The following is a 14,139-nucleotide window of genomic DNA, read 5'->3' on the forward strand; positions in this document are numbered from 1 at the left end:
ATAGCAGGTGTCCACAAACCTTTGGTCACGTAGTGCATCTGTTTTGGTATTAATCTTGAAGCTGCTGGGTCCTAATATCCCACCACTACACTAGTCTGAGTGTAGAGTAACTTATATAGCGTTTGATTATTTCTCAAGTTCATTCCAGTTGCTTTCCAGGACTTTCACGTTTTCTTTCATGCCTGGTCTGGTCAAAGAAATCAAAGGTTGGCACTCCCACTTCAAATTACTTCAAACTATGTAACGCAATGTTGAAGCTCACTCTCCCTTTCATTGGAGATAAGGGAACAAGCTCTCTTAGGACTTTCTGTGTCAAGGGTCAGGACATGTAAAGATGGAAGAGGAACATTATTCTCAGCCACACTGGAAAGGGACTTTGAGTTGTGTTGTCCAGTCTTTCGCCAGCATCAACCCCAATTTACTGGACTCCAACGGCATCATGGGCACTGGCCGAGAGTGAGCATTTTCTCACATGCGATAGTTTTTTTTGTAGGTTGATTCTTTCTTACATAGTAGGTACGAATACCTCATTTATCTGGTTGCCCTGTCAGGAGAGGGTATAGCCCGGTCAGGGAAAGACAAACATCCCTCCCTCTTTGATTAGTTTGCAGTCATTGTTTCACCCACAGTCAAATAACAGTGTTTAGTTCAGTCTCCGGGCTCTTTGAAGTACAGCACTCCCACCCAATTAAAATCACTATCCAGCCAGAGGCACAATAAAGCTGCTGAGCTGGGTTCTGTTTGTACCACTTTGTTTGATCAGGTAGTGTATGGCATGTGCTATTGTTGTGTGTGTGTGTGTGTGTGTGTGTGTGTGTGTGTGTGTGTGTGTGTGTGTGTGTGTGTGTGTGTGTGTGTGTGTGTGTGTGTGTGTGTGTGTGTGTTGGGGAAGTCCTTACTCCCTACTGTTTATCACAATGGTGCTACATTTAAGGTTACATGCATTGATACAACATGATACAACAGTAGCTACTGTAGCTACAAGAGGAAATAAAATGGGGAACTGACCCTATGCGCCCATTTTCAATATTTTCAGTATCTTTAACAGGGCACAGAGAGTAGCAGTGCTCCCTGCTAGCCTAAGGACAAAAGGACACAGCGTTCATGAGAGAGCTGGCACAGAGGACAGTATTTCACACAGCCTAGGAGCATAAATGAATGGGAGAGAGAGCATGGAAGTGCATGTGGGCGTATGTGCGTGTCTGTGGTAAGGGCATTTGTGGGGTGTGTTAGCACTTTCTGATGCCTGCCAGGCATTGTAGTCAGTCGTACATAGCCACGCCACTCGAACCATGCATAGGCTGATAGGTAAGTGAGGTCCTTAGTGAGGTCCTTCGGATAGCTCTAGAAATGTTGGTCCCATCCTTGTTCCATATTTGAAAAATGTGTTTTGTCTAAGTTATGGCATTCTAATAAACGCAACGTGTTTAAGGTCATTTGTTGTCAAAATATTTGCCAGATTAGCATAACCAGATAGAATGTTTAGTAGGTAATCAGTCTCTCAGAAGTACATGTATAAATTAATATCCACTCTTTTGTGAGACAGGTAAACATTTATAAAGATATCCCCTTAAGTTTTACAGTCTCTAATTATATCCTTTTCACAGGATATTGATTAATCCTTCTAATTGCAGGGCACGATAGTTTTAATAACGAGAGCATTTGTTTGCTGTTGAGCTGTAGAAACTGTCTGTAGCAACTACCACTGGGTTTGAGTGCAGATGACTCGTCGGCCACCAGAATCAAGATGTCCGACCTCAACCGGTGGCTGTCTAATTGCGTTTACAAAACCACACGGGTGGTTTCGCTTATGGTCACATTTCCACGGCACCACAGAAAGCGTTTTCAACTTATTTGTAGTCAGTCCAAGAGATGTCCACTCTGTCAACCACATCTTACAGTTCTTCGGTTCTATACCAGGGTTTATGACTTATAGTGACTTGGGTCCATCCAGAGCATGTAATTAACCCATGCTGCTATAAACCCTTGTAATTACAACATTGACATGGCCAGCTGGCTTTGTGATTCAGGGAGCTAAAAACCTACTTAGAAATGAGCCTCGTAAAAAAATACACATTTATTGCAATCGTAAGATTAGATCCAATTAAATGAGTAAATTGCGACCAGAACACCCTACCGGCATCCCAGCTGTGATACAAATTGTATCAATTAGTGTTTTAGAATGATGACAAAGTGAATTTAAACACTGGGTTGTAAAATAAATCAAACTGAGTGATGTATGCTTCCTACAGTATTAAATATTAGGCTGGAGCATCTCTTCCTAAACTCGGTCCTCGGGACCCCCAAGGGGTGCAGGTTTTTCTTTTCTTCCTAACACTACACAGCTGATTCAAATGATCAGAGCTGGATGATTAGTTTATTATTTGAATCATCTGTGTGGTGCCAGGGTAAAAAAAAAAACAAATGTACTCCCCTTGGGATGCCGAGGACTGAGTCTGGGAAACCCTGGGTTAGAGTGAAACGGTGAATTGGATATTTATTTCTCTCTGCCTCTCATGTTCAGAAAAAAACATTCAGTGAAATTAGAATGGTGTTACCGCTTCAAGAGAGCACCCTGCAATGTGGGCACCATATAAACTACCAGTAAACCTGTCTTCACATCTGGTCAATACCAAAAGCATTATTACACATGCATTATTATATACATTTCATAGTTTTAACTTGTGTCACTTGTTATGAATGTCCGGATGCCTGACAGGTGTTGACTCCTTGAGGGAAAACTGAAAATCATGAATCTGGTGCGTCTTCTGAACACGGTTGCAAAATGAAAATATTATGGTCAACTGCTTAGTAAAAAAAAAAAAAATCTAAAAATCCAATCACATTTTATTTATCACATGCGTCACAAGCAAAAGGTGTAGACTAACAGTGAAATGCTTACTTTACGGGTCCTTCCCGACAATGTAGAGATAAAACATAGAAAAAAACCAACGAATAAATACACAACGAGTAACGATAGCGTGGCTACATAAATGGCTAAAGGTCCAAGCCTGTGCAGTGAGGAATCTATATGGGTTCACCCATGCTCTCTACTATTAACGTAAGGCTCACTGAAGCTGCATGTCACTCATAACCAATTGAGGACTGCAATTAGCCATGTTCACCATCAGATAAATACGTGCTTGTATTTGCCATACAAGCACGTTTCTGAAGGGATGATATCTGTCATTCCTAAGAGTCATGGGGAGGCACCAGCCCTCTTCAGAAAGACAGTCATGTATATTTAGAGTCGTAAGGTTGACCTCTCTCTTGTAGGCTAAACATTTTTTTTTAAAGCTGCTGCACTCACAGACCATCCACAGAAATCAGAATGAAACGTATAAACATATGAGCAGGAATTTAGACTTTCTTTTTTACATCAGATTTCTTCCTCTCTGTCTCTCTTTCTCTCTCACACACACACACACACACACACACACACACACACACACACACACACACACACACACACACACACACACACACACACCGTAGGAACATTGTGGGAACCTATTTAACCCCAGTAGCAGGATGCAGCTCCTTTAAATTGCATAAAGCATTTTTTTTATGTCATCCCAGTTGCATGATACGGTGCGCACAGGTCTTGCAATAGTTAATGCTTAATTACTCTGCATGGGATCTGCAGATCTGACACAAGTGAAGGTGGAAGTGAATCATGTGTCCTGCAGACGCCATTAGAATGGGGCAATATGTCTTCATTGGTTCACTGGTTATTTTCTCCCCCGGACTGGTCATTCTCCGTTAACGGCCAGTGTTTGAACGGGAGAGAGATTTAAGCTCCTTTAAATGGATGTGTCTGCAAATCCAAGCCCTGTGTGGCAACAGGCAACATCAAAGCCTTGCTAAATCATAGAGAAATCAGAGCATTGGTTACAGTACGTCATATTGTGCCGAACTGTGGGCATTAGTAAAAAAACAAACACTATTTTGTGAATGGGGTCCTCTGCTGTGGAGGCACTAAGGCATTGCTTTGTTTAGTTATCAACTTCCTCTCCTTCCACATCAGTGGGGTATTGTTAGTGGGTAGTTACATAATGCTTGTGTTTGTTTGGTTGTTGAGAATGTATGTTGCGTAACCTTTGACAAGACTAATTGGGTTAGATTGACTACAGGCCCACTGTTTGGCATGTGAGTACATTTGAGGAAAATCTCTGGACTTTATGGGTCACTGTTAATGTAATGTGTCCCATTGTGTGTATTACTCTATAAGTAGAAACCGTGGCTCTGTACATGATCCACGACCTGAACAAGCTAATGGCCTGTATAGCAGTCTAGCACTTTTAAAGATTCGTAGCGGACCAGTTTGGCTGTGTAACAACATAGAACCAGGCCAGGATGAAGGAGGGGACATCCCTCTCACGCTGTTGAGAGTTTTTAAACATTTTTTATAAATGAGGCAATCACCCTAAATGGATGGGCAAGGCCTTTCCTGTGATGTGGGGACAATTGCTGTGATCCATCTTGAACCATCGCTGTGACCCTCTCGTGTGATGCTGAGGGTAACTCTCTGGGTCCAGGAGGATGTTCACAGTCCCTAAGGCTAATTATTACAAATTACCTGCAGGTGTGTCCGGAGAAGGACCTTGTCCTGTTAGCTAGTGAGGACCTGTCCATAGCAGCATTCAACTCCATTAAGAACCAGAGAGAGAACACATCACTTCCCCATGTCTACGATTGGACCACCATGCATGCCCAGATACAAATAACAGAACAAAATGTGTGCGTACTCTTGATGCAAGGATTCTGAGGGAAATCATTTCCAATCAAATCAAAGCTTGCCTGAACACAGTACGCCTTCCAGAGAGCTTAAAAGATGTTTCATATTTTCTGGTTTACCACATTATCTAACATATGTGTTTTTTTTTATATGAACATGACAACCTTTCTGCTCTCCCATGCATTATTTTATGGTGATACAGTCACAGGGCTGCACTCGTTCAAAGACCTGCTCAATCGTACATGGACTCTAATGAGCTAGAGCTGGCCTCCGTCTCCCCATGCCAGTGTCCCAGTCTCTCTGTCTCTCGTCTCTGTCCTTTACGGTGAAGGGAGGCCAAAACACAGAGCTGCTCCATTTTAAACAACACGATGTGAGGTAGATTACAGCGTCTGGTCCTTTGTGGTAGTAGCCCACGCCTCGAGCCTTCTGGCGGTCTGTGTGGTTTTCTCACACTTCTATAATTAGCCAAGCACTCCACCCTCAATGTTATTTTATTTTTGGATATTAAAGTATGGCTGACATCCATGTCAAATAAATTATAGGCCCTCTGTGCACTTATGGTCAGGTCATTTCGCTTTGGGGAGAGTGAGCGCTTGCCCCTTCAGCTCGACATCCGCTAAAGAATGAGGAAAGGCACCTGCCAGGCCATGGGCATCTCAGCCAGACCATAAACCCCAAACCCAGGCACATGTCTGCGCTGAATCGACACAGCTCACCCCCAGGACTTGGTATGGATTTTCATCACATATATTTACTGTATTTACATTGCCAATGGCCAAGGGCTTGAATTGCACAACTAATGGAATGGGACTTGCAGGGTTTTAGACAGCCGTTTGTAGCATTCCCACGTGTGTTTTAAGACATTAAAGCTCAGGGCTTGAAATATTAGTGAACAGCAAGTGATTAGCATCAACTGCAACATTCAACAAACATGTTACATCTGATTTATTCCTTATGTTATTCAAATGCCACATGCTCCCTTTGTTTGATTGATATTGATGAATCAAAACGCCAACACATCCTATAAGACCACTTGTTTGTGTCTGAAAAGGCATTGCAGTGAGCAGGGAGATGAGTCAATAAACATCTGGACACATCTCTCTGCAGCCTTCTCACTGAAGAGTCCCACAAGCATGAAGAAATGCACAGGGTGCTTATTAACGTCTTTGGGGTCCTCCTCCACCCCGCGCCCAATCCACCCTCCTTATCCCCCAATTCACTTTGAGCCTATTGGCGAAGTTTAATAATGTGTAAGGAACTGGAAATTAGAAACAGCTACGCTGAGGTTTTCGAAGGCATGGAGTCGTTCAGCACAGATGTGGAGCGACAGTCACTTTAATGAAGAAAGAAAAACTATCAGTGGAGGAAAATCATTTGGTCTTGATCTATGAGGTTCATTTGTGCCGAGGGCTGAAATTGAACTCTCTGTGTATCATTTATTTTCTGTCAAAGTGTGTCATTGAATTGCACAGCTTATTTGCTTAGTTGCATTTGATATATTACCGATGTCCACAGCTAGTTTTCTTGTCTAAACGTTTCTGTGTCCCACTACATAATTGGACCCATGGCTCTCACCTTAGCTTCAGCTGGGTCCGATTGCTGAGCGTTAAAAGTTAATTTGCCAATTAGTTCACCACAAAAGCACTTTTAAATGCTGTGATTTTAAGTTTTTTTTTTTTTAAATACATATATTTTACAAATGAAATCTTCTCACTATTGAGGGTATAGTTTCTCTTTTTGGGTTTTAAGAGTTTCTTCTTCTATAATTTATGTCAATGTGAGCGACATATTTTTCCTTCTAATCTTTTTTAATTAAGTATGTTAAAAAGCATATTTTCTGTGTTGGAGTGTTGGAGCGTACCCCAACAACAGAATGGTGTGGGATATACTGGTCATAAAAAATATTAATGCGAGTAGACTGCTGATTGGCCAGTTCATCCTCCTCAGGAGGATGACATCATCCTCTAAGTGGAAATAGTTAGATTTTTTTAAATGGAGATACAAATCTGAGGTGTTTTTTAAATATTTAAATATGTTTTTTCTTCAATTTATGCTTTGACCACAAATACGACTATAGGATGATTCAATAACATTATTTGGGTATGAGTTAACAGAATATGAACTTCTAAAACGTATTTTCACTGGACAGTTACTTTAAGGGTAAACAATTGAAGAGTATTTGGAAAGTATTCAGACCCCTTCCACATTTTGTTACGTTACAGCTTTATTCTAAAATTTATTCAAATGTTTTTTCTCTCATCAATCTACATCCAATACCCCATAATTACAGAGCAAAAACAGGTTTTTAGTTATTTTTGCTAATGTATTAATAATAAATCATTGAAATATCACATTTACATACAATACCAGTCAAAGGTTTGGACACATCTACTCATTACAGGTTTTTACTTTATTTTTACTATTTTCTACATTGTAGAATAATAGTGAAGACATCACAACTATGAAATAACACATATATTAATCAAAAAAGTGTTAAACAAATCATTTACATTTACATTTACATTTAAGTAATTTAGCAGACGCTCTTATCCAGAGCGACTTACAAATTGGTGCATACACCTTATGACATCCAGTGGAACAGCCACTTGCATCTAAATCTTTGGGGGGTGAGAAGGATTACTTACCCTTACTTACCCTATCCTAGGTATTCCTTGAAGAGGTGGGGTTTCAGGTGTCTCCGGAAGGTGGTGATTGACTCCGCTGTCCTGGCGTCGTGAGGGAGTTTGTTCCACCATTGGGGGCCAGAGCAGCGAACAGTTTTGACTGGGCTGAGCGGGAACTGTACTTCCTCAGTGGTAGGGAGGCGAGCAGGCCAGAGGTGGATGAACGCAGTGCCCTTGTTTGGGTGTAGGGCCTGATCAGAGCCTGGAGGTACTGAGGTGCCGTTCCCCTCACAGCTCCGTAGGCAAGCACCATGGTCTTGTAGCGGATGCGAGCTTCAACTGGAAGCCAGTGGAGAGAGCGGAGGAGCGGGGTGACGTGAGAGAACTTGGGAAGGTTGAACACCAGACGGGCTGCGGCGTTCTGGATGAGTTGTAGGGGTTTAATGGCACAGGCAGGGAGCCCAGCCAACAGCGAGTTGCAGTAATCAAGACGGGAGATGACAAGTGCCTGGATTAGGACCTGCGCCGCTTCCTGTGTGAGGCAGGGTCGTACTCTGCGGATGTTGTAGAGCATGAACCTACAGGAACGGGACACCGCCTTGATGTTAGTTGAGAACGTCAGGGTGTTGTCCAGGATCACGCCAAGGTTCTTAGCGCTCTGGGAGGAGGACACAATGGAGTTGTCAACCGTGATGGCGAGATCATGGAACGGGCAGTCCTTCCCGGGAGGAAGAGGAGCTCCGTCTTGCTGAGGTTCAGCTTGAGGTGGTGATCCGTCATCCACACTGATATGTCTGCCAGACATGCAGAGATGCGATTCGCCACCTGGTCATCAGAAGGGGGAAAGGAGAAGATTAATTGTGTGTCGTCTGCATAGCAATGATAGGAGAGACCATGTGAGGTTATGACAGAGCCAAGTGACTTGGTGTATAGCGAGAATAAGAGAGGGCCTAGAACAGAGCCCTGGGGGACACCAGTGGTGAGAGCGCGTGGTGAGGAGACAGATTCTCGCCACGCCACCTGGTAGGAGCGACCTGTCAGGTAGGACGCAATCCAAGCGTGGGCCGCGCCGGAGATGCCCAACTCGGAGAGGGTGGAGAGGAGGATCTGATGGTTCACAGTATCGAAGGCAGCCGATAGGTCTAGAAGGATGAGAGCAGAGGAGAGAGAGTTAGCTTTAGCAGTGCGGAGCGCCTCCGTGATACAGAGAAGAGCAGTCTCAGTTGAATGACTAGTCTTGAAACCTGACTGATTTGGATCAAGAAGGTCATTCTGAGAGAGATAGCGGTAGAGCTGGCCAAGGACGGCACGCTCAAGAGTTTTGGAGAGAAAAGAGAGAAGGGATACTGGTCTGTAGTTGTTGACATCGGAGGGATCGAGTGTAGGTTTTTTCAGAAGGGGTGCAACTCTCGCTCTCTTGAAGACGGGAGGGACGTAGCCAGCGGTCAGGGATGAGTTGATGAGCGAGGTGAGGTAAGGGAGAAGGTCTCCGGAAATGGTCTGGAGAAGAGAGGAGGGGATAGGGTCAAGCGGGCAGGTTGTTGGGCGGCCGGCCGTCACAAGACGCGAGATTTCATCTGGAGAGAGAGGGGAGAAAGAGGTCAGAGCATAGGGTAGGGCAGTGTGAGCAGAACCAGCGGTGTCGTTTGACTTAGCAAACGAGGATCGGATGTCGTCGACCTTCTTTTCAAAATGGTTGACGAAGTCATCTGCAGAGAGGGAGGAGGGGGAGGATTCAGGAGGGAGGAGAAGGTGGCAAAGAGCTTCCTAGGGTTAGAGGCAGATGCTTGGAATTTAGAATGGTAGAAAGTGGCTTTAGCAGCAGAGACAGAGGAGGAAAATGTAGAGAGGAGGGAGTGAAAGGATGCCAGGTCCGCAGGGAGGCGAGTTTTCCTCCATTTCCGCTCGGCTGCCCGGAGCCCTGTTCTGTGAGCTCGCAAGGAGTCGTCTAGCCAGGGAGCGGGAGGGGAGGACCGAGCCGGCCTGGAGGATAGGGGACATAGGGAGTCAAAGGATGCAGTAAGGGAGGAGAGGAGGGTTGAGGAGGCAGAATCAGGAGATAGGTTGGAGAAAGTTTGAGCAGAGGGAAGAGATGATAGGATGGAAGAGGAGAGAGTAGCGGGGGAGAGAGAGCGAAGGTTGGGACGGCGCGATACCATCCGAGTAGGGGCAGTGTGGGAAGTGTTGGATGAGAGCGAGAGGGAAAAGGATACAAGGTAGTGGTCGGAGACTTGGAGGGGAGTTGCAATGAGGTTAGTGGAAGAACAGCATCTAGTAAAGATGAGGTCAAGCGTATTGCCTGCCTTGTGAGTAGGGGGAAGGTGAGAGGGTGAGGTCAAAAGAGGAGAGGAGTGGAAAGAAGGAGGCAGAGAGGAATGAGTCAAAGGTAGACGTGGGGAGGTTAAAGTCGCCCAGAACTGTGAGAGGTGAGCCGTCCTCAGGAAAGGAGCTTATCAAGGCATCAAGCTCATTGATGAACTCTCCGAGGGAACCTGGAGGGCGATAAATGATAAGGATGTTAAGCTTGAAAGGGCTGGTAACTGTGACAGCATGGAATTCAAAGGAGGCGATAGACAGATGGGTAAGGGGAGAAAGAGAGAAAGACCACTTGGGAGAGATGAGGATCCCGGTGCCACCACCCCGCTGACCAGAAGCTCTCGGGGTGTGCGAGAACACGTGGGCGGACGAGGAGAGAGCAGTAGGAGTAGCAGTGTTATCTGTGGTGATCCATGTTTCCGTCAGTGCCAAGAAGTCAAGGGACTGGAGGGAGGCATAGGCTGAGATGAACTCTGCCTTGTTGGCCGCAGATCGGCAGTTCCAGAGGCTACCGGAGACCTGGAACTCCACGTGGGTCGTACGCGCTGGGACCACCAGATTAGGGTGGTCGCGGCCACGCGGTGTGGAGCGTTTGTATGGTCTGTGCAGAGAGGAGAGAACAGGGATAGACAGACACATAGTTGACAGGCTACAGAAAAGGCTACGCTAATGCAAGGAGATTGGAATGACAAGTGGACTACACGTCACGAATGTTCAGAAAGTTAAGCTTACGTAGCAAGAATCTTATTGACTAAAATGATTAAAATGATACAGTACTGCTAAAGTAGGCTAGCTGGCAGTGGCTGCGTTGTTGACACTACACTAATCAAGTCGTTCCGTTGAGTGTAATAGTTTCTACAGTGCTACTATACGGGGGGCTAGCTAGCAGTGTTGTTTACGTTACGTTGCGTTAAAAGAACGACAATAGCTGGCTAGCTAACCTAGGAAATCGCTCTAGACTACACAATTATCTTTGAAACAAAGACGGCTATGTAGCTAGCTACGATCAAACAAATCAAACCGTTGTACTGTAATGAAATGAAATGAAATCAAAATGTATTTTATGTTTGAGATTCTTCAAAGTAGCCACCCTTTATCTTGACAGCTATGCACACTCAGCTATGCACACTCTTGACATTCTCTCAACCTCCTTCATGAGGTAGTCACCTGGAATGCATTTCAATTAACAGGTGTGCCTTGTTAAAAGTTAACTTTCCTTCTTAATGCGTTTGTGCCAATCAGTTGTGTTGTGACAACATAGTGGTGCTATTAATAAGATAGGGCTATTTAGTAAAATACCAAGTCCATATTATAGCAATAACAGCTCAAATAAGGAAAGAGAAATTACAGTCCGTCATTACGTTAAGACATGAAGGGCAGTCAATCTGAAAAAATTCAAGACACTTGAAAGTTTCTTCATGTGCAGTCGCAAACACTTTCAAGCTCTATGATGAAACTGGTTCTCATGAGAACCGCCACAGGAAAGGAAGACCCAGAGTTACCTCTGCTGCAGAGGATACGTTTATTAGAGTTACCAGCCTCAGAAATTGCAGCCCAAGTAAATGCTTTGCAGAGTGCAAGTAACAGACACATCTCAAAATCAACTTTTCAGAGGAGACTGCCTGAATCAGGCCTTCATGGTTGAATTGCTGCAGAGAAACCACTACTAAAGGACACCAATAATAAGAAGAGACTTGCGTGGGCCAAGAAACACGAGCAATGGACATTAGACCGGTGGAAATCTGTCCTTTGGTCTGTTGAGTCCAAATTGTTGGTTCCAACCGTGGAGTCTTTGTGAGACGCAGAGTAGGTGAGCGGATGATCTCTGCATGTGTGGTTCCCACCATGAAGCATAGAGGAGGAGGTGTGATGGTGTGGGGGTGCTTTCCTGGTGACACTGTCTGTGATTTATTTAGAATTCAAGGCACACTTACCCAGCATGGCTACTAAAGCATTCTGCAGCAATACGCCATACCATCTGGTTTATGCTTAGTGGGACTATCATTTATTTTTCAACAGGACAATGACCCAACACACCTCCAGGCTGTGTAAGGGCTATTTGACCAAGAAGGAGAGTGGAGTGATGGAGTGCTGCATCAGATGACCTGGCCTCCACAATCACCTGACCTCAACCCAATTGAGATGGTTTGGGATGAGTCGGACCGCAGAGTGAAGGAAAAGCAGCCAACAAGTGCTCAGAATATGTGGGAATTCCTTCAAAACTGTTGAAAAAGCATTCCAGGTGAAGCTGGTTGAGAGAATGTTGAGAGTGTGCAAAGCTGTCATCAATGCAAAGGGTGGCTACTTTGAAGAATTTTAAATCTTAAATCTTAAATATATTTTTATGTTTTATGCTTTTTTGGTTACTACATGATTCCATATGTGCTATTTCATCAAGTTTTGATGTCTTCACTATAAAAATAATGAAAAACCCTTGAATGAGTAAGTGTGTCCAAACTTTTGACTGGTACGGTAAGTGTTCTGACCCTTTACTCAGTACTTTGTTGAAGCACCTTTGGCAGCGATTAAAGCCTTGAGTGTTCTAGGGTATGATGTTACTGTACAAGCTTGGCACACCTGTATTTGGGGAGTTTCTCCCATTCTTCTCTGAATATCCTCTCAAGCTCTATCAGGTTGGATGGGGAGCGTCAGTGCACAGCTATTTTCAGGTTTCCCCAGAGATGTTCAATCGGGTTCAAGTCCGTGCTTTGACTGGGCCACTCAGGGACATTCAGAGACTTGTCCCGAAGCCACTCCTGCGTTGTCTTCGCTGTGTGCTTTGGGTCGTTGTCCTGATGGAAGGTGAACCTTCACCCCAGTATGAGGACCTGAGTTCTCTGGAACAGGTTTTCGTCAAGGATCTCTCTTTACTTTGCTCGGGTTCATCTTTCCCTCGATCCTGACTAGTATCCCAGTCCCTGAAAAACATCCCGACAGCATGATGCTGCCACCACCATGCTTCACCGTAGGTTTCCTACAGACGTTGGCATTCAGGCCAAATAGTTCAATCTTGGTTTCATCAGACCAGAGAATCTTGTTTCTCATGGTCTGAGAGTCCTTCAAGTGCCTTTTGCCAAACTCTAGTGGGCTGTCATGTGCCTTTTACTGGAATGGCTTTTACTGGAATGGCTTTAAGAATCAATTTAATTTACCACAGGTGGACTCCACTCAAGTTGTAGAAACATCTCAACGATGATCAGTGGAAACAGGATGCACCTGAGCTCAATTTTGACTCTCATAGCAAATGGTATGAATACTTTTGTAAATAAGGTATTTCTGTTTTCACTTTGTCGTTATGGTGTATTGTGTGTAGATTTATGAGGATTTATTTTTTATTTAATCCATTTTAGAACAAGACTGTAACGTAACAAAATGTGGAAAAGGGGAAGGGGTCTGAATACTTTCCGAATGCACTGTACACAGGTGTATAAACTTCATCGAGCCTCATCTCCTGTTGGACGTCGATATGTTCCCTCGTGTTATTACTGTAGGATTGTACATTGTAATCTGTATGACCAGTTGCCTATAGATAGCTATTTCGGTCAGTCCCAAAGAGGCCAACCAAGCTTTAATCTAACCCAGCCAATCAAGATTTATGAAACAAACCCTGAGGGAAAATGAAATGAAAACATACCCTACCACTTATCATATATCATTACCATCATTAATGAGAACTTAGATGACATATCTAAAGAACAGAGCCGAATGATTCAATTACACTAAGTGAGATCATTGGACAAGGTTTATTTTGAGAACCGCAGTCTGATGAGAAGTGCTGTTTCAGCACCAGATCCTGGTTTCATGGTTTGGTCATGCCCTTTGGCTTTTGTTTGGTCATGCCCTTTGGCTACAGACTGCACTGTGTGCCCAGACCCCAGTTGACTAATTTAGATCTTGGTTTGGCCCGCCTGGATTGTGAGTCGTCACCAATAGCACTGTGGATGGTCAAGATGTGCCTTGCTAAATTAAAGCCATCTGTAAGAGTTGATGTTTACTGGTAAGACTTTTTGGTTGCACTTAACATTGTACCCTTATGCCTTATAGTGTCTCCATAAACTTTGATAACCAGAATGTAACTACACAGTTGGTAACTGGAAAATAAAGGAAAGTTGCCATTTTCTGTTCAAATTACTTACTCACATATTAACCCTTCAGTGACATGCAGTTACACCATATGTTAAATGCCAAGTGTGCAAATTGATGGAAAGTTTGATATTGTTGTGCTTTCTTCTGCTGTGTGCTTCATTGTTTAATTTAGTCTGTGAATGAGTCTCATAAGCCAATGAAATATTTGTCTATAAGCAGGTCATCTCTCCGTCAACACATGGTAATGGCCAGGTGAAAAACATATCAGCCTAAAGGAGCTGAAGAACTATAGAGTAAAAGAGACAATAAACAGAGCAGTCTGAGAATCTCTGCTTCCAGTTAATCAGCCTCTCACTGTTCACAGCAGTGTGT

This window comes from Oncorhynchus keta, chromosome 36 (genome assembly GCF_023373465.1).
Source record: "Oncorhynchus keta strain PuntledgeMale-10-30-2019 chromosome 36, Oket_V2, whole genome shotgun sequence".
NCBI lineage: Eukaryota > Metazoa > Chordata > Actinopteri > Salmoniformes > Salmonidae > Oncorhynchus > Oncorhynchus keta.